At 41.6% G+C, this 24,911-nt stretch overlaps 1 long non-coding RNA gene across 1 annotated transcript; it reads left to right on the plus strand.

The window, feature by feature from the left end:
• Window positions 1-3,184: 3,184 nt before the first annotated feature.
• On the plus strand, window positions 3,185-23,738 carry LOC140683591 (uncharacterized). Its single transcript, XR_012054762.1, has 5 exons — window positions 3,185-3,479; window positions 11,842-11,925; window positions 14,021-14,179; window positions 20,646-20,717; window positions 22,957-23,738. It is a non-coding gene; the product is annotated as an uncharacterized lncRNA (long non-coding RNA).
• The last annotated feature ends 1,173 nt before the right edge of the window (window positions 23,739-24,911 follow it).

The following is a 24,911-nucleotide window of genomic DNA, read 5'->3' on the forward strand; positions in this document are numbered from 1 at the left end:
TAAGTTCATGCAATAAGTTGGTCTCCTAAACCAAATTCCACATCTGTCAGAGTCCTACAAGGGAAACTGTAACAAATGAAAAAAACTTGGTGTTCTCAGATACACCAATGTGTGGGAAGAAAGGAAAGCAAAAGAATTTTTTTTTCTGAAATTTATATGCATACATGCTTTTAAAATGAACTTTCTTTTAAAAGAAATAGAGGGAAATTTAGGTTGCTCTGATTCTCTAAAGCTGTGGGAAAGAAACTCATGCTTTGCATTGAATTTATATTGTTAGATTCAGCAGCTGCATATAGGAATTACAGCATTATCTGTCATGGTGCTTCTGTACAAAATGTGCTTCACATTCAGCGTCTTTCATTAGTTTTGTCGATCCATTCAGCCAATTTGTCATAGATAAAGTCGCTTGAAAATCTAGATAATCTTCTCTGTTTGGCATCTATGGGAAGTGGTAAATGCTGTGGTGCTCACATTAGAAGCAATTATATTTTCTACTTCTGTTCTTAGCCTTATTTACAGTAATTGTTAGTCTTGGTACTTCAAACATTTTGTTAGGCTGCTTCCATATTAATTTTTTCCTACTGTCTTTATAATATCTTTTTACAAGTTCCCTGGGAACGAAGTTTCTGCCTTGGAACTAGAAACACTGCACAAGGGATGCTTGCTGCTGTTGCAAGCATTATTGATCTGGAGAAAGAGTTACTTCCTATGGCTAGGACCTCTCCTAGTACAAAACCTGGGTGGGCGAGGAAACCTGGATTCTGAAGGGGGTGCTCTGCACTTTTGCAAGCTTGCAGCCTTGAAGCTCCCATTGCCTGTGACTGCCCATGGCACAGAAGTGAAAAGAAACATTACAGAGCTGAGGGGAGGAAGAAAGAAAGAAAACCAGACAAGTGGGAACTCTGGGGTTTAATGCACAGTGATGCAGCTAGAGGACAGAAAAATGGGAAGGGTCAAACGAGGGTTCTGTGTCTTCTCACCCATTTCTTTAACTGCCCCTGAAGGCATCAATGTTCCCCTGTAATTCAGGCTTCCAAATGGGCAAAGCTTGAAGAAAATGATCCAATTTTTCTGATTTATTAAGTCTTTGTCCTTGCTGTACATAAGGTGTCCGTGTCACCTGCATTTAGGGGTATTGAACTGTCCTGTGGAGGCTGGTTTGCCTGTTTAAGGACTGTAGACAGATTAGTCTCCCAAGGAAGGGGTCTAAAAAGCTTGTCCACAGCTGAAGGCTATCCCCTTCCCCCAGCACAATTTCCTTTTAAACCATTTTCCACTGTGATATTTCAGAACAGAAATATTATATTTTGTCTGGTTTCTCCCTTAAATTTATATTTGGAGACTGCTGTACAAGGAAAAAAAAAGGCTCTGCAAACTGATGCAGTGTATTATTAATTTTTACCCTCATTATTTTTTACTTGCCTTGGCTTATTTTTGTAGTTCTGCCTTTCTTCCTCCTCACCAGATTGTTTATACTTAAAAAGAAATAAGCCTTCTGCTTGTTGCAGAGTCAGTTCTCTTTACATTTTTCTGAAGTTAACATTGGTTTCTGTTGTCCTTTTCCATGTTTAGACATAGCCAGGATAAATTTCAATGACAGCCTTTCCAACTGTTTCTAAATATTTCTCATTTTTCTCGCAGACCAATTTCCATATGCTGCATGATTCAAAGCAAAATCCCATAAGGCGTGCTCTGCATCCCTCCAGCCATTCCCCCAAAAGTGGAGGGGCTCTGTTGGCTCAAGTGGAGCTCACTCTCCACACCCCCAGCAGCAGCAAGTCTGCTAGGAGTGGGAGGACAGTGGAGCAGCCACCCGAGCCACCTGGGCTGCCAGAGGGGCCAGAGCCCTGCCAGAACTGTGCCAAGGCACCAGCTCAGTGTGGGAAGCTTCAGGAGGCATGGATAGCCAGGAGATGCACTCCTTCACATTTCTCTCTCTTTTGCTCTCTCCTTGGTAACCTTGCTGCTTTTATTTTTGGCAGATTTTTTTATTATTATTATTTTTAAAGTCTCCTTCATGGCAAATTACTTGCTCATTTTACCTATGGACTCTGTCAGCTGTAAGAGTATAGCCTTGGTGTTCTAATCTGAAAATTGTGTGCACAGGTAGAATATAATCCCTTCCTCAGTAAACTATTTAGCAGTGTGTGCACAACCTTGCTATTTTAAATAATAGCATCTGTATTGGAGATGTCACTGTCAGGACAGGAGGCTTCATCACTTCTACTAGGACATATTTTTTTATGTAGACACGGCCTTAAGCAATGTCCTATCAAGGTACTTTTCTAGAAAAAAGAAAACAACCCACAAATGGCATCAAAGCAAAAACAGCTCACCCCACCAAAAACAGCTCACCAAGAGGCCCCCCAAAGCACTCCCCTCTCCAAAAAAGCCATACCCACCCTTCAAGTCTCTTGTAAGAAAAATAGAAACTGCAGGCTCATTTTGCCATATAAGCACCTAAGGAGCATCAGCAGGTAAATGTGGCTATTCAGCTGTACTGCCTGCAGACTCTGCAGCTTTGCTGCAGCTCAACCTCTCTGATCTCTTAACAGGGACTCAGTGGGAGAGAGGCAGACCTGCCAGATCAGCTCCAGCTCTGCATCAGGAAATCTGTCCATGCATTATATTGCAACCGCGCTGTTTCAAACTGGAAATCATGAGTAGTCCTCAAAGAGTTATTCTGGCATCCTCTCTCGCTAACTGGGAATTGTGTATTCTCTCAAGGAAGAAGTGAGGCTCAGAAGATAGAAATTAGGTCACTGATGGCTGTTGTTTTAATATTAGCTGAGCTTTCTACTCAGTTATCTCTCAAGTTAATTGCAATTCTATGAATTAAGTCCCCTGTAATGGTATCATTATTGATTCCCCAAACCTACAGTACTGTATAATGCCAGCATCTAATCAAACATCTAAATACAGATTGCCCCCATCTCTACCAGGAGAAAGCAGGCCAGCCTCCAGTGCCTCTTCCACAGCATGTTGGATTGTGGATACCTAAACTTGCCCAGAGGTTCAGGGTGGCCTGGAACATACTGAAAGTGCCCTGTGGTTGAGTATTAAGCTCAGTTCTCCTGTAGCTATCTCAAAAAGCCAAGCTGATACCATCTCTCTTTGTCTCTTTAACATTGTTCATTCCATTTCAATTTTTCCCGCAGTTTTAAAAATATCCACTTTTGCTTTGTGACTCTTTATAGCTGTGACTGTTGTCATGTGGGCCATGACTGCTGTGTCTGGGACAGCTTTTCTAGTCTTGAACATCCTAACTGTACTTTTGTTCTTTGGGTAAAACCTCATGTCTGTAGCTGCCTTAGCAAAGAGACCTTTGTGGGAACCAAACCCTTCTGCAGGATCAAACAGCACTGGGTGCAGGGGCAGTGATGCAAGGCGCTCATCAGACTGAATTTGGGCCTGGGAAGGAAACTGTGGATCTTCAGGTGGACTTGATCTCTTAGGAACCCTGAGCTGGAGGGAAAGAGGTAGGATACACATTTCACCATGCACATAAGGGTGTCTTTAGAGAGAACAGGATGGTGGATGTATTGCAGAACAGCCTGTGCTCACAGTCACCCTAAAAGTACTTTATGGTTTACTCAAACAGGTCCTTTCCATAGACTTTGAGAGAAAGGTCATAGTTCTCTTACTGTCTTTGTGAAGGAAAGGAGTCAGTAATAATCAGTTTCACATATTTTTATTTTTATTTTCTGGCTCAATTTCTTTACAAGTTAGCTAAAAGAGATTTCTGCCTTAAAACAAACCAACAAACACTTATTCCTTAAGAGCTTTTAAAATATTTGTATTTAAAAACATAAAGTGTGTCAGTGAAGAGACCACTGTCTTAGCATAAGATATTAAGTACCTAAAGAATAGCATGAATTTATATCAGGCTGTAAAGATAATAATGTTGAGGGGTTTACAATCCCTCAGTTTCCCAAGGATGTCTGGTAATGATGTGATCATTTCACAGTGCCTCCTATTTTCTCTACTTTTGTTGTGACATAAATAAGGAGTCAAAGTTTTAATGCCTTGTAAATAGTATTCTCTAAGTTATAGTAATGTAATATACTACTTTGACCTTTTCAATATTGTGTGATTTGGTTGGTTGGTCTCTCTATTTATAGCTGTGCTGAGTGGTATGGCATGAGTGAGTGAATACCAGCTAATGAAAATATAAAATAGTGGAGAAGCCAAGTGAACATACAAAATGTATGGTATTAAGTACTGAAATTCTGATAAATCATCCTTGTGACAAAAGGTATAATGAGATTAGAAATTGCAACAAAAAAATTAATCTTTTCTAATGACATAGATTGTGCCTAGGCGGGTAAATGGTGTGAATTTAACTTGATCTCATTATACTCCTAAATTTGTAATCTCATTTTCCTCCTCAGATGCTTCACTTAAAGAAGGCAGCAGTGTGTGTGTGTGTGATTGGGTGTGATGCATTCTATATTTGGGAAAAATTACTTAATCCTTCAACTTCAGTGCACCAGGAAGTGAATAATACTCGAATCAGAGGGAAACTTCCCTCCAAAGAGTCAAACAGTCTTTTGGTTCTTATTCAAAGTTCTGCAGAATGCAACCAGCATTGACTGGGTCCATAAATCTTCCCCGTTCCAGTGGTCTCAGGCCTTTGAAAACCTGTTCCAGGCTGGGAGGAGAGACAAATGCAGAATAATTAGAGCAGAGAACTCCACAGCCAAGCCATAGATTACAAAGATGAGGATTCAGCTGTCAGTGCTGATCAAGAGCTATGTTTTGAAGCATAGCAGGCCTGCAGTGGACCTGGGAGCCTCTCTTAGCCAGCCATTACCCTCTGGATCATGATTTTTTACTCACTTGCTCCATGAAGCAGATGGAGGTGGGAGGGAAATGAAGAATGTTATTTCTTTGAGCAAGTTATGTCTTTTCTCTTTCCCTGTATACCATATTCTTTCAGATGTGCTGTCTGAGTACTAAATGTTGCACTCACAGCTCTGACAGTTTTTAGCTGTGCTCATTTGTCCTGAGAAGGTAAAGGACATAAGAATTACCTGCTTATTCCAGTGCATCCATAATAAAATTGTGAGCACATGCAGGAGCATCTTTCCCAACAAGTGGGTGCATAACTGAAGTTACAGCCTGAGGTCTCCTGCTTCCTCACTAAGAGAGAAAGAATGTAAAATCCAGGTTTTAAGCTGCTGTCAGGGCTGGATATGCAGTGATTTCTTTCTCAACCTTGGACTAGGAATATGCATGAGCAAGTAATGAGACATTTAGGAGCCCAAATTAGTCTTTTCTCTTAGCAACTTCCTTCTTCCCACACCTCAAAACACTCTAACCAGTCCTTCCCTCTTTATAATCCGCCTCCAGCATTTCAGCAACAAAAAAGCTTCCCAAATGCAAGTGCTTTCCACGGGAACCCATCTAACAGAGGCATCTGGGCAGAGGGGGGAGATATTGGGAGAGCTGGATGGGAGAGCAAGCCTGTGTCCCCAGTAACAGTCCCTGCCCATCCCTTCTGTTACTGCTGACATGGGGATCTCTCTGTTGTCCTCGCTTTCCACTGCCCCAGCAGAGCAGAAATCTGAGCAGAAGATGAAATCTCCCCTGCCAATCTTGTGCCCACAAAGTCACAGTAGCCCTGGGACTTGAGGTGATAAATTGTAAGTAGCTTAAGAATAAGCATCTTGCTAGGGAGGGTTAGGGAAAAACACACAGAATCTTTTAAGGGGTTTGATGTGGTACAGATTTTCACTACTACAGCAAGGACAGCATTTTTAGCACAGAAAAATCCTACCTCCTGCCATATTTCAGATGCTCTCATCAAAGCATTGCATGGATAACTGACATTTTTTTCAATTCATCATTTACAATTTCTCCTAATCTGGGCAAAGCTCTGTGGGTGCAGGGTATGTTGTGGTTATGTTCTACAGAGCTAATTAACATGAGGCAGACAGTGGCATCAAACACAAGTTTGGCAAAGCCATTGGCAGCTGAAAACACATGCAAAATGGAGAGTCTTGGGCAACCTCAGTATGATGTAGAATTAATAGTCACGCCTGCACTAAATAACTTATTAATAGACAGAGTGGCTGGAAACAGCATTCAAGGATATGTATGACTGATGGTTGTGCAGATGGTTATGCAGAGTCAGAAAGCTTCTTGATCAGTGAAAATTGTTAACTTCTACAGTTCTCTGTGTCTGCAAAGTTACCAAATGTGGGAGGATTATGCTCTGCTCTTACAGGTGACATGAGGTTGCAGATTTCCCTCCCCCACCCTCAGTTTCTGGAAGCTTAATGATTTTTAACTGCTGATGAGTTGAAAATCAGTAACCGAAAATATTTTTTTTTCTTTTTTTTTTTTTTTTTTTTTTGTTAGGTATATTTGGATTAAAAAAAAACCAGTTGCCACATTGTCTCATCATAAATTATAAATCTATGAAGGAAAAATTTTTCTGTGAGGGTGAGGAGAAGCTGCATCATGGGAATCTGTATTTTCTGTATCAGGGAAAAAAAAAAGTAAATGGATTTTAACTAGCTACTGGAGTGGTAGAAGCAAGTGACTCCCATGAGGAAATTGAGGAAACATGGGTTTTTGCTCTCCTTTTCTTCCACTTATGCAAAGGTGTCACGTGTGTGCTGCCCTTCATGACTGTCCTCCTCTGGGGATGGGCAGGGATATCATGCATGTATCTATTCTTGGGTTTGTGTATTTGATACAGAATTCTGCCAAGCAGAGAAGAGGTCAGTCTTTCTACAAAAGGGTGGGTTTTTTGGTAGAGAAGTTCAAAAAAGCCAAAGGTTCCACTATGATCATATTTCAGTATCTACAGGGTGGCTACAGGGAAAGTGGAAGCTGCCTCTTTGCAGAGAGAGATAAGGGGCAATGGGTACAAGTTACTCCAGAGGATGCTGCTTGGAAATTATGATGACTTTTCCCAATGAGAACAATCAGCCACTGGAATAATCTCCCCAGAAAAATCGTGGATTCCCCAGTGCTGAACATTTGAGTGCATGGGCAGGTTGCTGGGCCGTCTTGTATACGCCATGCCAAGAAATGTTCAACCAGATGACCCTTGAGTTCTCTTTCAACCTGATATTCTGTGGTTTTATAAAATGTATTTTTAAAATGTATTCTCATTTTGCCTCTTGTCTGCTAAACAGAAATCTGACTTGTTCCCTGTCCAGTCCCTCATGGCCTTGTTAGGTCTAGGTTTTGGAAGAGTGGCTCACCAGACCCAAGTCATGCATCATTATAAGCTCAGAGCTTTCACTTTTCCTCTCCTCTAGGCTCTTTCTCCCAAAGAAAAAAATTCCCAAAGCCATTTGCACCCTGAGTTTACCCAATTTCTACTGCTGACTGAGCCAGGAGGCTTAATGTACCAGCAGAGTGGGACCCTGAGCCAGGGACAGTGCTGATCAGCCAGGGTACTGGGACAGACTCTCTGTTGCCAAAGCACTGTCCCTTCGAGCAAGCATTAGCAGAAACATTTGCATTTTCCAGGTTTTGTTTTACAAAACCCCAAAGGAGAGCACAGTAGCTTTAAAAGCAAAGATAGTCTTTCTGAGGACAGATCTTGTTTTATGTTGCCTTATGTTTTCCTTTTTACTTCACCTCTTGCAAGGTGAATCCTTTTTGCCTGTCTTGCAATAAAAGTTGGTTGAACAGAAAGCAATTCAGAAAGCCACGGTGGCCTGGGACAGGGCATTCAAGCCCACAATAAAAGATGCCCCTTTTCTACCTGCAAGAGTTTTTATTTGCAAGGATCTTTGCTCTGGCTGCTGTCAAGGTGCTGGAGTTGAAATACTGAGCCCTGCTTGCCTTATTCTGTTCCTTCTGTACCTTTGAACCCCAGTAATTCTCCCTCTGTCAAACCTACCCTTTTCCACCACAGCACCACATTTTGGTGAGGGTTTGTGAAACAACCACATCTGTAGCTTGCATGAAGTCTTCCACCTCTTGTCCCAAATTCATGAGGAAATGCCATCATTACCACTCTTGTCTGTAGTGTCTTGCCATTCAGGTGGAAACCCAAAAGGATATCAAGAAACTCCACAATTGCCACGGATATGCATGTCACATGCTGTGCTATAGAAAGGTAAAACTGAAATGTATAAATAGATCCAAAAAAATCTACTTTCTGGTATAAGGAAAACTGGTGGTGATGGGCAACAGGGAGGGGTTTATATTGAACTGGGTGGAAATGGAATGTATATTGTGCTACAAGCACAATCTCAGTATTCCCCAGTGTGCACTCACAGTTATCTCTGTGTTTAAAGAGAAACCTGCTTTTTGCAGCAAAGCTATCATTTAACACACACAGAAAATAGAACATTATAAGTTTTAAGTAAATATGATGCTTGTTATCTGTCCTTTTTCTGCATTTATGGGATCAGTGATGGTTTGATTTCTCTTCCATGCTATTCCATTTCCCCTCTCTCTATTTGAGCCATTTTGGCATATTCATACCTAACTCAATAAATGTACTCACAGCTTTTGTTTAAATTCACTTTCATATGCTGATTAAGTAGTTCTCTGACATCATTATGTCTCATAAAATATATATTTCTAAAATACTACAACAAAATACAAAGCAATAAACAGTACTAAATGACTTTTTGAACCATTATCATCTTTTAAAAATACCAAAGTACAATTTTGAACTGTCTGCAAAATCCTTAGGAGATGTAGAGGTCTGTTGCTTTGCAAGAGTTCTAAAATTTTGGACCAAATTCAATACCTGCACTGACATTTGACAGTGATTTGGTGCTCTAAAAACAATAAGCCTGCTTTTCTTTGCTCTAAAAGCTTTTGCAACAGGCAATATATCCTCTCAAAAATCCTTCTCTTTTGTCAGATCATTTTACTGTCTTAATGATCTTTAAACATAGCATATACTTAGTGGATTTCAAAAACACCCTTAAACTGAAGTCCTTCCCAATTTGCCAGACACCTGAACAATGAAAATGAATGCAGTGACAAAACTCATTCTCTGGCAGTGACCTTGAGCTGCTGGCAAAGGTCTGAAATTATCACCTGATGCTCTTCACCCAAGACCAGTTGCAACAGTGCCCCTCAAACCTTTACTGTATCATGAAGGTTTTATTCACTGTAAATCAGACATGTTCACCTCACTTACTCTGGTCAGAGCAGTCCTTCATCCTCTATTTCAGAAACGAGGATGACCTGCTCAGTTATCCAAGTTCATATTCAATTAGCAGCTAAGGATTCCTAATTTAAATACCTCTAGGGAAAACATAAACTTTTTTGAAGAGATACTTGGACAAGTTAAGCGTGATTCATATTAGCAGCAATTTGTAAAAGCTGGGTCTCACTGAAGATTACATCTGTTGTTAAGAAGTGTTAACTAGAACAGGCAGAGACTATGGTGATTTTGTGATCTACACCCTGGGGGAACTGTGTTGTTATTTGAGGGAAGTTCATGCTGTACTACTGAATTTGGATGGGAAAAGATTCCAAAACTATGGTAGTGTTTACTTGGAGTGCCAGAGTTTTGACAGTTTCCAAATCAGGCTTGAAGTGTTTTGCAAAAAATTATGTGGGATCATTATTCCTTCTTCTTCCACGGGGAGGTCTATGGACAATTTAAACAAAAACTGCAAAACCTGGGCCATACCTTAAATTAAACTTATTAGTTTGTAAAATTTTCTACATTGAGGCATGGCAGTGGTTTCTAAAACATCTTTTTTTTGTTGTTTGAAAGAGCACATCTTTCAAAACCTGGGAGCTGATGTTGACGTAAACCTTTAGGATCCGAGCCAAAGGCAGCTGTCAGTGCGGGTGCCAGGAAGGCAATCCTGCTGCTTCACCTGCCTCGGTGGCTCATCTCCCCGCAGGAGAGGGACTGCAGCACTCACTGCTGAGCAGGCAGCTAAACACTGGGGAACTGCTGATCCCTGGCAGACCGAACAGACCTGCTTTATGGCAGGTTTTTGGCTTGGGAATTTCCCTGTCTTTTCCAGCTACAGATACTATTTCCCACCTGAGCTGCAGGGCTTCGCACTAACAAAGTGTGGGAACTCAAAATGTCCCTCAGACATTTTTGGAGGTTCCAGACCCTGGTCAGAAGCATTTGAGACCCTGGCAGGCAGCTGGAAACAGCTGTGATTTTGGGTTTGAGCCATGGAATGATTTACCAACCTTGCAGGGAGAACAAGAAGTCACAAAAGTTTAGACGTTAGAGTAGAAGTAGTTACAAAGTAGACGGAAGAATTTTTTAGTGCTTTACAGGGGGATTTAAACCCCTGTACAGAGGGGGTTTACTTTTGTACATGGGGGTCAGAAGTTTTAGGGTGGAGGGATTTGGGCCTGTCCTGTCATCCCTCTTTCTTCTTCCTTACCTCCACGTTCTTGGTGATGTTGGCACTCACAGATTGGTTTAGAGTAGAAAAGCACCATTTAATATAGGTAGTAGGTATATGCAACACGTAATGTACCATATAAAAGACAGCAGCAGCCCTGGGCAGGGGTAGAGAAGAAGAAGACAGCAGACAGAGAGGGTGTCAGGGTGTGTGTGCCTCTGCCTGAGCTGCTGAGCAAACCGCAGCAGCCCGAGAAGACAATCTTTTAGATAACTTGCAATAAAAAACCATGAGACCGAACAACAAGAGACTGCTGAGCCTTTCTTTGGAAGCACGAGTTGGAGGAGAGATTTTTCCACCACACAGAGTCACCCCGTGACCTAGGGTAGTCTTCGGCACCAAAGAAATAGGGATAAACATCAGCAGGACTGACTCAGACTCGGTACACCTACTATGTTAGAAAATGCTTATTTTTGCCAGTGGTCACTTTTATTTAAGGAAAAAATAAAGTAGCACTAAGCAAAATTTGAGCCTGGAAAGCTTTCCATAGTATATTGAAGCATTATATCTCTAGTGTGTGGTTCATTATTTTCCCTTGAACCACAGGACTCTGACTGGAGTGCTCAGGGAGTTCTTGCCTGGGAGCTACCACAAACTCCCATGTGTGATGGGATGTAGTATTCCACTGGGAACCTCACTGCAGGGGCATAGATGGAAAAGAAACATGAACTATCTGAAATACAACTTCTAAGAGGTATTGCAATAATGTATGTTTCAAAAATCAGGTTTTTTTTTTTTCATGGTCTTTTTTTTTTCATCTCCCCATCTTTATGTATTTCAGATTAGAAAAATATCCACTCTCTTCCATGGAAAGCAAAAACTCCTAAGAGAAAGGGTTAGTTGGATAGTGTTCTTGTGAAGCTTCACAAGAAACTTGTCAGCCATTCACAGTGTTAAAATTTCAAATTTTTTCTTTTCCTCCCTCTTATAAAATATGTTTTACTATTTGTTAGTAAATGAAAAGGATCAGTGTGGGGAATGATATAGTAACAAAATAAAATTAGTTTAAGAAAGCCACTTCCTTATTTTTCCATAATTTCTCTTGCTATATGTATATTACACTGTGCTATCCTTTACCAATGTGGGCCTGTACTGTGAAATTAAATCAATAACCACCAACAATTGAACTCTGAGGGGTAAGAAAACCAGCATCTCACACTATCATTATTTTTTTTTTCATTTCTTATTTATTTCCCCTTGTCTTTGGGTAGTAATCTATGTTCTGAACAAGCACCACTGGATAGAATACAATATCACATAAATTATGTGATGCTGTACAGCTACTTTGCACTCAGAAGGTACTGTTGGAAAGGTTGAAACAATTCTAAGTGGTTTAAAAATTGCATCTTTTTCCATTGAAAATTACAAACCCTGACTATAACATTATTTGCTGTGAGGATGAAAGGTGTGGTTGTGGTTCAAGAAAAAAAATGCATCAGACTTCCCTAACTTTTGCCCTTACATTATTTTCTAGGATGTGGACAAGTGATAAGTTTTAAATGGAAAGGAAATACTGGGAGTTTTTGTACAGTCAGTGACATCACAAGCGAGGCGTGAGGTGAGTGAGCTCATGTGTGAACATATTGGCTTTGCCCATGGATTGGGGAAGTGCTGCTGGAACTTGCAGGGAGGTTTCCCATGCCCAGGGTCTGGAATGCCCCTTCCAGTGTCCAGTCTCAGCAGGCATACATGCCCAGCAGATGGGATGTGTCCTGGCTGCAGTCCACCCTGCACGTGCCAACTTCTCTGCAGTCACATTGTCCTCTTCTTGCTACCAAGAGGATTTTTCGCTTACAAAAACTTGAGGCTTGCTTTGACAAAAATTCAGTTGGACAGGAACACATGTAAAACAAAACAAAAGTATGGAAAACCTTATAAATTACTGTGCCTGCTGCATATCATGTTCCAAAACATTAAAGACTCCACAGGAACAAGAGTTCACAGCACACACAGTGGTGTTTTGGGTTTTAGATTTTTTTTTCATGGTCTCTTTTATTTATTTCTGTTAGAAGTTACTCTGAAGCTGACTAAAATGAATTATTAAGCAACCGTGTGTAACTGCTGTTTGTGCATTGAATTTATAGACTGTTGTGATTGTTGTGTTTGTTTACTTTGTCTTATTGACACAGTTAACAAGTTAATAGTAATAAAAATAATCATCGCTATGGGTTTGCGCTGTGCCGGAAGCTTTCTCTCTTTTTTTTTCCCCTTCTCCCCCTTTTACTTGCCTTCCTGACCTGGACATTACACCCATGATGTTTATCTTTGCAAACACTGCAGAATGAGCTGGACGGAGGGGAGGGTGCTGCCTTAGTCATGGATTTTTTTGCAGGTGGGCAAGCAGTCAGCACTCGCTGTGCACATTTCACCTCCTGCACTGACACTTATCCCTGGATCCTGTCCCTTGTTCCTGGCATGGCCACCTGCATATCAGAGTATTTTCATATTGGTGCTGTGCCCCCTCTGTGCAGTGCACAGAGGGGGGCATGAAGGGAGTTCAATAATTGCGTGTCAGTGGTTAAGGTTCCAGTCTTGCTTTCAGTGAAGTGAGCTCCTGCTGTGTCCATCCAAAAGCATATCTTTTGGGGCTTTTATTTATTGCCAGCAAGAAAGAATAACAACCACAACAAAAAAAGTAAACTACAGCAGTCTGTGTCTCTGAATCCAGTTGTTCCTAGATCTGTGTGTATGACCTAGAGGTCAGCTACCCTATACCCTCTTAACCAGGGCACTATAAATGTACTTTTCCCAACTTTGTGTCACCTTTTCAGCATACACTGAACCCAAAAAATAGGCTGAAACATAGAAAACATTTAATTTGGGTAACTGGACTAAGGAGTGTCTGCATTTGCAGTTGCATGACACCTCCATGGCACCCTCAAGTATGATACAAAAAAATCCCAGGGAAGGGTGTGGAGCAAATATGTCAGTGGCAGCAGAAAAAGGACATGTGCCTACAGCCTTCCTCCATAAATTGTCTCAACTTCAGTTTGAGTTTTTATGGTGATCCATGAGCTGCACACTGTAGTAAAGGTTAAGCTTTTTGCAAATCTCCATGGACAGAGCTCATCCAGCCTCTTGAGGCACTTGCTTCAGTGGTGGACCAGCTTCATGGTGAAGAACATCTTTGCATCCCCTATAGCTGCCCTTGCTCCATTGCAGTCATTGCCTCTCATCCTCTCAGCCTGAGATGCAGAGAAATCTGGTTCCCTTATCTACAACTCCTAAAGGCAGCTGAAGACAAAAATTGGCTCCCTTCAGCCTTCAATTCTCCAGACTGGAAAACTCAGCTCCTTCTATCTCATGTCCACATTTAGTATACATGCTCTCAGATCTAGAATAATTATTTTCACATAACGTCCTATTTTAAATAATTGGCTAGAATTTTAAAATGCTCTTTTTTTGATTCTTTTTTAAACTGGATTTGGTGACTTCCTTGAGTCTTCTTGTTCCTGAGACCAAAAAATGGCCTCACTTGTTCGAGTCCATCCTCTGTCTAAGCAAACCCAAAATGTAACCAGCAGAAGAAATTAAAGTCCATTTTCTGTGGCTACCTCCTCTCCCTCCTGCTGAGTCTAAGCTCAAAGAGTCTGAGCTTAATGGGCAGAAGTCAAAGGCTCAGAGACCTTCCTTTTCCTCTCTTTCTTTTCCAGCTTCCTACAGGCTTTCAAAGAAGGCTATTACTGCCAGCCCCAGGCCCAGCAGCCCTGCCTGGGAGTCCAGGTGCCTGTCCATGAAGATCTGGGAGCTCTGCTGATTCATCTGCTGCCTCTTGAGGAGCTTGACCTCAGGTCTTGGAGGATGCTCTCCTGGTGAGTCAGTGCTCTGCTTTTAGGCACTCTGCGCTCCTCCTGCTCTGCGTGCCTGCTGGCTACAGCACTGCTCCCAGCTTCCTTTTCTCCTTCCCATAACTGCAAGATAGGATATCGCCTTCTCCGTTAGCTAATAAAGATGCTGAGAGATCTTTTAAAAGTTGATACCTTTATGCATTATTTTTCGTGACTGGCAGCCTTGTTTAGGGCCTCAACTCAAGGGATTTGTTCAGCCCTACTGTCTGTGTGAAGGTGAGTATTTTATTTCCTGTGTTATTGCTGTTCTGTACAACATTGGTGGACATCATGAGGTGTGAATCTGGCTGAACTTCATGAGTATGCTTCTTGTCATTTATTAAGGCTAAGTAAAAAAAAAAAAAAAAAGTGAGGCCGTATAGGGAGTGAGAGCTGAAAGAGAAGTTGCTGTACAAGACAGTAATTAGTAGTTAGCCTGACAACCTCTAGCAAAAATCGAATCTTAATGGCCCAGTGATTTTAGTGATTGGGTTCAAACAAAAAAAGCTGGGACATTTAATACTGCTGTGTGGGCTTCAGGGCGGGAAACAGTCAGAGAGGTAGCAGACTGAGACAAAGTTTAGCTTTAAGGGGAAGCAGAGCTATCACAGCTTCAGGTGCTGTACACAACAAAAGCAGATCTGAAAATTGTAGCCAGACAACATGTTTCTGGAGTCATCCCTCAAAGGGCACCATTTTATGTAAATTGTTTGAAAACACACATGGTTGTACCAAAGGAATGCTGAACTTTCTGAAGTTCTTCATAGAGGATTCCGGTAATGCACGTACTGTTTGCTAAATTTTCCAAATTACGTCCAACATATTTGTCTTTCTTCAGTAATCTTGCAGTGCAACTTGCCTGTGAACTGAGTCAAAACTTCACCCCAAATTTTGTTAGTTCTTTTAAGAGCTGCAATAATGGAACTCATTGCTTTGCTTTGGGTGGAAAGGCTGTTGACAGTGAGGGCACATTCGGCTCCAGCCTGTCTCCAGGATGGATCAGTTCAGCCTTGTGGTTTAAGAATGGTATTTCCCAATTTAGTTTTCCCACTGAAACACCCCAGACCATGTTCTACCCACTCACTTCCACCCCACGTTTCCCTGAGACGGGATGGAGAGGAGAATTGGGGCTATAAAAAGGCCAAGATCATGTGTTGAGACAAGAACAGTTCACTGGAAATAGCAATGAGATAAGGAAACAAGCAGTAACAAAAACTAGACAAATAACAGAGTGTACCAGACAGGCAAACCATCCACAGGTGATTTCTCACCACATGGAATCTGGCACTACACCACTGCACACACTAGAAAACCAGGGAAACACCACCCCCCTCCCTTCCCCTGCCATTGAGTGAGAGAGTATGGAATAACCCCAGGGTCCTGGCCTGGCCCCTTCTGGCTGCTGCAAAAGGTAACTCTGTCTTGACTGGAACTAGGACACACACCTAGAGAGAAAACTGTGCCCTGGCTCTTCATGGCCATGCAGCAGGCTGACTGCAGTGGTTAAATAGTGACATTACCATGGCTTGATTTCTGCTCAAAATGAAGTTGAGAGGTGAATCTGGGCTTAAAGTCTAGCCACAGTGTGTGTCCTAAATGCATTCAGGTTTTGCACTCTAAAACATTCCCAGCTTTAGACATTAAATTTATCATTTCCCTCTTGATAATTCCAATACAAATTTATATATTTCCACTTTTGTCTACTTTTTAAACCTGTCTCTTCATTTGACTTCATATGGTCTTTTATCTGGAGTGTATACAGTGCTTCCTCTGTGTTTTCCTGTTCTCTGTCTTTCAAGAGACATTCTGGCTTTTGTTTTGTTCACATAAAAGTCTTAGAAGTGTTTCCTCTCTGAAAATTACAAGTCATCAGGACAGCAGTAACTGGTATAAATATATTATTATTTATTATGTTTATCTTGTATAGGAGTATAGCAGGTACTCTGAGTCTGGACTGTAGTACAGTGAAATCAATAGGAAATGATCCTTAATTAATTGGGCTTCTGTTCCTAAAGTAATTCAGTGCTTCCACTGAGAATTAACTCATCAGCTTCTCTTGCTAAGTAAACATCACAATAAATAATACAAACTGTTGCTTTCAAAATGTTTTGTTTTCCTGCAACGCAAAAGGAGCTTTTGTTTAAAGTTTAAAATTTTTATGGAGCTATGCCTCTGGGCATTTTAGACATCAGATGAATAAAAAATGATCTAGGGTTTTATTTAGAAAACCATTCCTGTGCATATATAGGCTTGTCATTTTGAAATGAAATTTTCATACAAACTTTCAGCCCAAGGGACCAAGTGGAATCTTCAGATTTAACAATTTATAAGTATTCTGCCACTCAATGGATCTAAACAATATGTCCACACCAAACAATTCCCATGCACTTTGAGTTTTCCATATTTACTGGGAGTTAGCACAGTGTGTCTTTACATCACTTTCTGCAATCTGCAATTAATCCAGCAAAACTAGGCAACTTCACTGACTGCTAAAAGCTACTAATTAATTCTAACTTCAAACACCCATAAAGACACATTCCATTTGACCACAGTGAATCTTACAGCTAGGATTGCTATTTGTCACGGGAAAAACAACTTCCAAATTGTCACGTCTCTCCAACAACGTGGTTCCTTCCCAAATTGTCAGTGCTGTGCTCTTTTCAGGCTGCCAGGTAGGAGTAAATGAGTTGGCTCATAGACACAAGCCCAGCCTGTTTCTTCCTTGCAGCCCATCCCTGGAAAGCCGGCGTGGTTGTGTAAGCATCTGTGCTCACGCAGCATCCGAGGTGCAGTTTACTCTCACCTCCCTCCTTCATCCCCTTCCTCCGGGTCCTGCTTTTTCGTTTGTGACAGTGTGCTTAGATTGTGTGGGATGCCAGAGGAGGGGGGAGGAGGCCCGGAGCGAAATCCCAGAAGTAACTTTGCATATGGGCTGTCCCCCCATGAGCACCATCTAGCTGACTCCCAACACAACAGCACGGCAGGCTGAGCAGGGGCAGCCGCTGAGACCCACTGGAGCAGGTTTGCAATGCTGCGGCTTGGGGATGGGAGCTGTGCAATCCCGGGAAGCACCTGCCAGCCTGGCATCCCAAGAAACGGCTTGCCACCAGCACATCCAGCTGTGTCACGGTGCACTTGATGTCTCAGGTTTTGTTGAAGACCACCCTAGGTTGTGGGGTGGCTTCGTGTGGTGGAAAAATCTCCCTCCAACCCGTGCTTCCAAAGAAAGGCTCAGCAGTCTCTTGTTGTTCAGTCTCAAGGCAGTTTATTGCAAGTTATCGAAAAGATTGTCTTCTCTGGCTACTGCGGTTTGCTCAGCAGCTCAGGCAGAGGCACACACACACCCTGACACCCTCTCTGTCTGCTGTCTTCTTCTTCTCCCCCTGCCCAGGGCTGCTGCTATCTTTTATATGGTACATTACGTTGCATGTTTAGTTTTTCCCCAATACCTACTACCTATATTAAATGGTGCTTTTCTACTCTAAACCAATCTGTGAATGCCAACATCACCAAGAACATGGAGGAAAGGAAGAAGAGGGATGACAGGACAGGCCCAAATCCCTCCATCTTAAAACCTCTGACCCCCATGTACAAAACTAAAACCCCCTGTACAGCATTAAAAAATTCTTCCCTCTACTTTGTGACTACTACTCTAATATCTAAACTTTTGTGACTTCCTGTTCTTCCTGCAAGGTTGGTAAATCATTCCATGACTCAAACCCAAAATCACAGCTGTTTCCAGCTGCCTGCCAGGGTCTCAAATGACCGGGGCCTGGAACCTCCAAAAATGTCTGAGGGACATTTTGAGTTCCTACAAGGTTTCAGCTTTTATATTTTTCAGATTCTGTTCTGCTTTAGTGTGTAAGTCTGGGCTTCATATTAGGGGATAGTAAGCTCTCTTCACAGGGTAGGGAGACAAAACAATTCCTTCTCTAGCTGGGGACCCAAGGACAGCCGATCCAGATCTCAGACCCAAAAGCATAAGCAACAGTGGACTGAAGAGAGAAAACAAGAAGGATGGGACTTCATAGGCTAAAGATGTAATTGGACAATTAGCTCCAATATGCTACAAGGACCAGAACTTGCAAAAGTGTGAGACCCTGTGACCCGTCACCCATTTTGTGCCTATTTTTGGTTGTGCTGCCCAAGGTGGATCTATTGAGGCCTCTTAATAAATCCCTACTTTATTCTTTAGCTCTGTCTAGTCTCTGTTCTAGGTCACACTTCACAAGGCATCACAGTGACGTGGCAAAAGTTTCTTCTGCTCTGGGGTGTCAGCACTAAGCAGGTTTCACAGGTCTGAGGATCAGAGGTTCTCACCTTTTGTGCTCTATAAATATCAAGGGTATTGCTCAGCATTTGTTTTCAGCTGCTCAATTCTCTGTAAAGACAGCACTGTGCTGAAGGAGAAGCACTGAGCTGAAGCCCAAAAACCTTCCCTTGCCTGAATATGCTGTGGGATTCTTCACTGAATAACAGGATTGAGAAACTATATATATAGTTTTTCAAAAGCATTCTGTAAAGATTACTTCATTGCTTCTTGCATAGTCATTTGGAAATGAAAAATTCTGTCATGTTCAGAATGAGATAGGGCTTTAACTGCCTTTTGAAGGAAAAGAGTAGTTCTCTGGATCATGGGGTCTTTTGTGGAGGGGCATGGTTTGTGGTTGGGGTTTTGTATTGTTGCTACAGATTTTACCTTTCCAAACCTGATGTAAAAAGTCTTCCTGAAGAATTTCTTGGAATGATGACAGCCCACCATTACAGAGGCACTGCTTGTTACATCTTTGCACATGGGGGGATGATTTGAGTTGTGGAAATGGGGAGATCAGGGATCGACTGCACTGAGTGTGGCTATGAACTATGAAATTGTGTTTTCTCTGTGTCTTTCAGTGTCTGTTTATTCCTTTCTTTATATCCATAGCCCATGGGTTCATATTTTCTCAGGCAAAGAAGAAATTCCTGGCTTTCCTAACATGTGTTCCACTTGGCAGTATTCAGTGCAGAATGGTGTTGAGAGGAAAGAGGCTGAGTGGGAATTGGGGGAACGCTGCAAGGAGGTGTGAAAGGATTGTATTTGTTATTCAGCATATGAAGAGCAGCTTCTAGTCTGACTGCTGTTCATTTATATGCCAGAAAAATCCTGGTCACATTATGCATTTCTCTGTGAAATTTCACATTTTAAATGAACAAAAAAAAACATTGGGCAGTGTAGCAGACACCCAGTCATGTGAACCTTTGGTACATAAAATTAAAGAGTCGCTTATGTGTTCTACATTGATGGTCTCTGTGGACAGTGCAGCTTAAAAATGTTTTTGTTATTAAGCCCAGGAGGAGATGGAACCACCTGAAAAAGTACATAGTGTCAGCTCACACATCCTCAGGTGCACAAATGTCATTCTCCAAAGCTGGTTGGAAGCTGAGAGTGAGGAGATAGTGTTAGACTAAACCACTGGCAGTGACATTCAAATCTGTGGGGTGTTTTTAGGCTGCCTCAATGTTTTTGAAGAAAGGTTGATAAAATGTCTCAGAAAAAATGATAGGTTTTTGAATGATGGGACCAGCTTTTACCCGAGAGGGGAGCATGGCTGTACCTTTGATGGTGCCAGTGAAAAGCTGTCTGTCCTGTGAAGCCCTTTTCTGGGTGAAGCTGCTGCAGTTCCTGATCTCTGCATGGTGCTGCCAGTGAATTTATGGCTTGCCCAGTGCCTGCAATCAGCCTGAGCTGTTCCTGTATTCTCTGGCCTATCAAAATCAATTTGGTGAACTGTGCTGCATTTGAGGGTTGCTCTAGTTCATGTAGCAGTGGCTGTCTGCCAGCTGGTTTGAAGTGATTTTGGCAATTTTCTCCTTGCTCTGGCCAGTGTCATTGAAGCTGTAAGAGCTGGGTGTGAGTCAGTAGGCTCATCCACTGTGGTAAACTCCAGCAGACTCTTCACATTAAACCAAGCAGAGATTCTTCAGAGATAAGTGATATGAGTGTTGACACCCCCAGCAAATACTTGGAGGTTATGTTACCTTCCTTATCCCAAAAACATGTCAGCAAAGCAGGCTTCTTGGGAACTGACTAGCTCCTACCATCAAGAACATGATTCTGCAACCTGCAGGAGAATTACTACAGGGTTGCCAAAGCAGGCTAGAAAAACTTATTTTTTAAACTTAATAAATGATAATTTATAGATGTATTCATTGTGGAATTGATGTCTTCCTTCTTTGAGAAAAATGAATGGTGTTTCTTCCTTCACCGCTTTTTCCGAATGCGTGCTTTAAAAACGAATTCCTTCATCGCCAGCCATCCCTTAAGTTTTCTTTTAAACAGAGTTGTTGTAAGCATAAAAAAATTGTCTGAAAGCCTGCAGGTGATCCTCATATTGAAAGACTGATGTGATTTTTATATTCTGGAATTCATTCCCTTAACGCCTCACCTGCAGTGTTGAATTTTTCCATGCAGGGGAAAAGAAGCAACGGTCCTTTATAAATTGTTCTGCCTCCAGTGAACAAGCTATAAGCTGCATACACTCAGGTACGGTGTACCTAAAAATGTAAAGAAATACCTACATGCTTAAGATAACAGTTCCTCTGACTTCATTTTGATATGTGTGGATGTGGGAGTTAACACAGACATTGTTCCCAATCCCCCTATCCTTGCACGATGTTCTATTCCCTATGAAGGGACCAGGTATAACTTGAGGGCTGATGCAGGAAAACTGCATTTCACTCCTTATTTACATGTTAAATTCACTGTCTGGCCTTTGGGAAGTCTAATGATTTCTCCTGACTCTGTGCATGATTAAAGGTAAAGTGGCAATGCTGTCAGTGTTCTTCCCTCAGCTGTTGTGAGGAGAAATGTATTGATATTTTTAGGTAGACAAATACAAGGACTGGGGCATGTAAAGTCTTTTCTCCTAGAGGGGTAGTCACTTATACACATTTAGGGAGAAAAGACTTGGTAAAGTATGAAACATCTGTGAATCTATTCCTTTGAATTGTATTCCATATTGCATTTTTTAGTATCTTCTTGTAAAATGGTGCCTAATCTTTAATGAATACAAGACTAAAATTCTCCTTTGGATCTATATTATAAGTATTTGCATAAATTTACCTCCATAAAATTATTTTATTGGCAAATCAAAACTCACACACACATGTACCTTTCAGAGCTTAATTTTGTAATCAAGGCGTCATACTACGCTCTCAGTGAGGCTGACATAACTCTGTGGTAACATCAGTAGATTTACTTGAGATTTCTAGTTGGGTAACTGAGAGCTGCATTTGGCCTAAAGACTCCAGAGTGAGAAGCATGTCATTAGTTATCTGCCCAGTGAGTGCAGGCTTCCCAGAATATCTACAACTTGAGGAAAAATTTTGTGCCAATCAATTTTTAGTCTGCTTTACAATCTGCGCTTTTCATCCCTAGCTCATTCTTTTGTTAGTAAAATAAGATTTTTTTTTTTTCTCTTGCATGCACATCAGGGAGCTCAGACTCTTACTTTTTTCAAATATAAAGTCTTAGTGCTATTTTTATGTGGACAAAACAAAGCACCATCCCTTTAGTTTAGTAGGAGATTATCTGCAAACAGAGGAATGGTCTGATCAATGTCTCAAGGGCTCTGAAATACTAGACTAGATTTCAGTCACAAGTTATTCTGTTATCTGCTTCTCTGATAAGAGCATGTTGAGTGAAAGGAAGACCTTATAAACTGTTTCACAGTTTTAAGATTACTACAAAAAATCCCAGCTGGTAAATAGTGTATTGTGACTGCCAGTCAGCTGCAAAAGACTATGTACACATATCCCACATGGCTCTAACCTTAATATATGGTAAGTAACTCCTTCCCTTTGTGCATGGCAGAGAGATTTCTGTTGTTCAAGCTGCAAAATACAATCACCTGCCACAGACTGGAGCTAAGTTACCTACCACTCTTTAATCATTTGGTAGCTCTGGCTGCCTAACATTATCTGATTTTCAATTTTTCTTCCAACAACGTAGGCTGGGACTTAGATTTTTAATTTATTTCAGGCACTGAAACAAATATACCGAAGGGACGCAAAATTTTATGTTTCAAATTATATGTATAGGCTAGAGGTAAAATCGTAAAACTATTTTGAAAACTTCAAGATGAAATCCTCTGAGTGTTCTGTTAAAATATATAGAGGCTACTACAGGCTAATGAAAACATGCTTTAAGTGACTACTAAGAATCCTTGGTGGAATAAGTATTATAGCCTCAAGTTCTGAAATACAGAGTCTATACAGAACCATTATAAGCACAGTGCATTAGCACATCCAGAGCTAATGGTGACCTTTGCTTTAAACACTGAATTTGAAATAACATTTCTGATAGGAAACAGATTGCTTTTTTCACAGGGAGGAAGGACACCCAGGCACAAGAAGGTAGGTGCCAACCTTTGCTACCAGGGCTGCTTGTAGAAAAGGCAACAGATCCTGAGGGTTAATCCAGGATCATACCTGGGGCAGATGTTGGCTCATGATTTTTTGAGTGCTTTTCACCAATCAGACATTAAAAATTAATGACAAAAGGAGACAAGCACTATGCATAGACCAGGCACTGAACTTAGAATTTATATCTTTGGCACATTTTGGATTCAGTGTTGTCCTTCACAATCTTTGTATGGGAGTTTTAACCTATGTTCAGAGTTAGCCTCAAGCATTTCCCATTCTAAAGACTGGAGTTCACGCTGGAGAATGATTGTACTAAAAGTGGCTTCTTAGTGGAATTTTTTTTTTTCTTTTAATTTTAGTGCTTTTATGGTAGCTCTTCAGCTTGGGCACTTCCAGGAAAATGCAGCACAGTAAGAGCCCTGGGGTCAGCTGGGATCTCCTAGCAAGTCAGAGGTCAGTGCCAAGACAAAGATCTCAAGGATCCCTCTCTCCTGCAACAGCCTGTCCCTGCCTGCTCCAAGTTAAAACGAGGAGAAATTGTTGAGGACCAAGACTCAGCACATCAGCTACGTTGTCTCAAAGTGAGCTTCTCTTACCAGTGCCTCCAGCAGTCGCAGTCTGCAGCTTCTCACTTCTTAGATCCACAGCTCTCGCCTGGCATCAAAGCTGAGTGGAAGACACAATCTCGGTTTTTGTTTCTGCAGGGCCTGAGTCCTTCCCTGTTATTTAACCTGTGGCATCAGTGGAAGTCCGTGGCAGGGGATGACTGCTGTTTTGGAGGCTGGCAGAAGCCCAGAAGGGTCACATAGGCTGTGATCTGAGAACAGAGCAGCAAATGCTGTGCTGGAATTAGGCTGGGTTTCTTGAGAATTAATAATATTTTGGTCACAATTAGCATCCTGTGCACCTTTGCTTTGAAAAATAAAAGATGGAGGGGGAAGGGAGAGAAAGGGGGAACATTTCCCTGCTAAATTTAAGCTGTGGTATGATGGCTCAGCTGTCAGTCTGTCCTGTGATAATAACTTCTGAAATGGAGAAAAACACTGTAAAAATGATTGGACAAAGTGTGTGTACTGCTTGTTACACAAAGGGCTATTATTTCTCACTGCATGTGTACTTACCATTAGAAAATTTTTAAGGATAATATTAAAAAACAAAAACCAGATGACAGCTGCCAAAGGCATTTTAAGATTAACTAGCATAGTTGTACTTCCAGATGGAGGGAAGTTCAGAAACAGCTTGCTATTCACTGAGCTTAGGAAGGTGGAGGTGATGTTTTCAGCTCCTGGAAGAGGTATTTACTTCTTCCTTCAGGAAGTGTACCTTTAATCCTTCCCCCCTCAGCAGTTTATTGCTGCAGCAGTGGCACTGGCCTGGCATCTGGAGGGAGCTGTTTGTCTGGTTTGGGAAGATAAGGTTGCATTGTGGAGGATACTGAACAGGGGAGGAAATCGAGGCAAGGCAGTGGGGCAGCAGGTACAAATGCTGTGAGGTGAGCACAAGCACTTGCTTCTTAAATGAATCCTTATGTTTGCAAACTGATTAAAAGCTGAGCTGTCTTCTTTATTGAGGTGAGGAGCAGGGCAGACTGGGACTCCACTGAAGATAATAAGGAGCAGTACCTTTTGGATAGCTGGGAGTATAGATATGATTATTCTTCTGGGAGAAGCTTTTCTGGTAATTGTGGGAAGGTGAAATCCTGTTCTCAAAAATCTCTTCTGTGTTGCCTGTTTATCCTTTCAGATAAAAGGCTCTTCTTCATTTCCAAAGAAAGCCCCTGTGCCCCCTTGACATACAATTATACTGATTGCTGGCAAGTAGCCTGTTTTTAAGGACAGAGCCTTTGATCAACTCTGTGTGAGTAACCCAAAGATTAAATTAATTCCTGGCCACTTAACATCAGATATTTGAGTAATTTTGGGATGAAGCAGTGCTGGTGCCTCAGTGTCCTTCTTGCGCTTATTCTGCCCTGCCTTTTGCCTTCAAGGAGGGCAGTACTGGCTGCTCTCTTGCAGTTGTTCACCAGCATCCTGCATCAGGTGCCAGGGGTGAACAAGGGCAGGCACAAGGAGCAGAGGGATTTACCTCCCCAGCTATGGTAAACATAACCTCTACTGAGATCAGTATCTCTTCTGCAGTGATAAGATTTCAAAGAAGCATTATTTGTGAATTTCCTGCTGCATTCTTAAAAGTTATATCAATGTCCCAGTTCTCTGAAAATATAATTAGTTAGGATTTGAAGGGATGAAGTCTGTACCTTCTAGAATAAGATAAATATGTACAGAATATACATTCATACACATGGCTTCTAAAT

Source organism: Taeniopygia guttata, chromosome 3, assembly GCF_048771995.1.
Source record: "Taeniopygia guttata chromosome 3, bTaeGut7.mat, whole genome shotgun sequence".
Lineage (NCBI taxonomy): Eukaryota > Metazoa > Chordata > Aves > Passeriformes > Estrildidae > Taeniopygia > Taeniopygia guttata.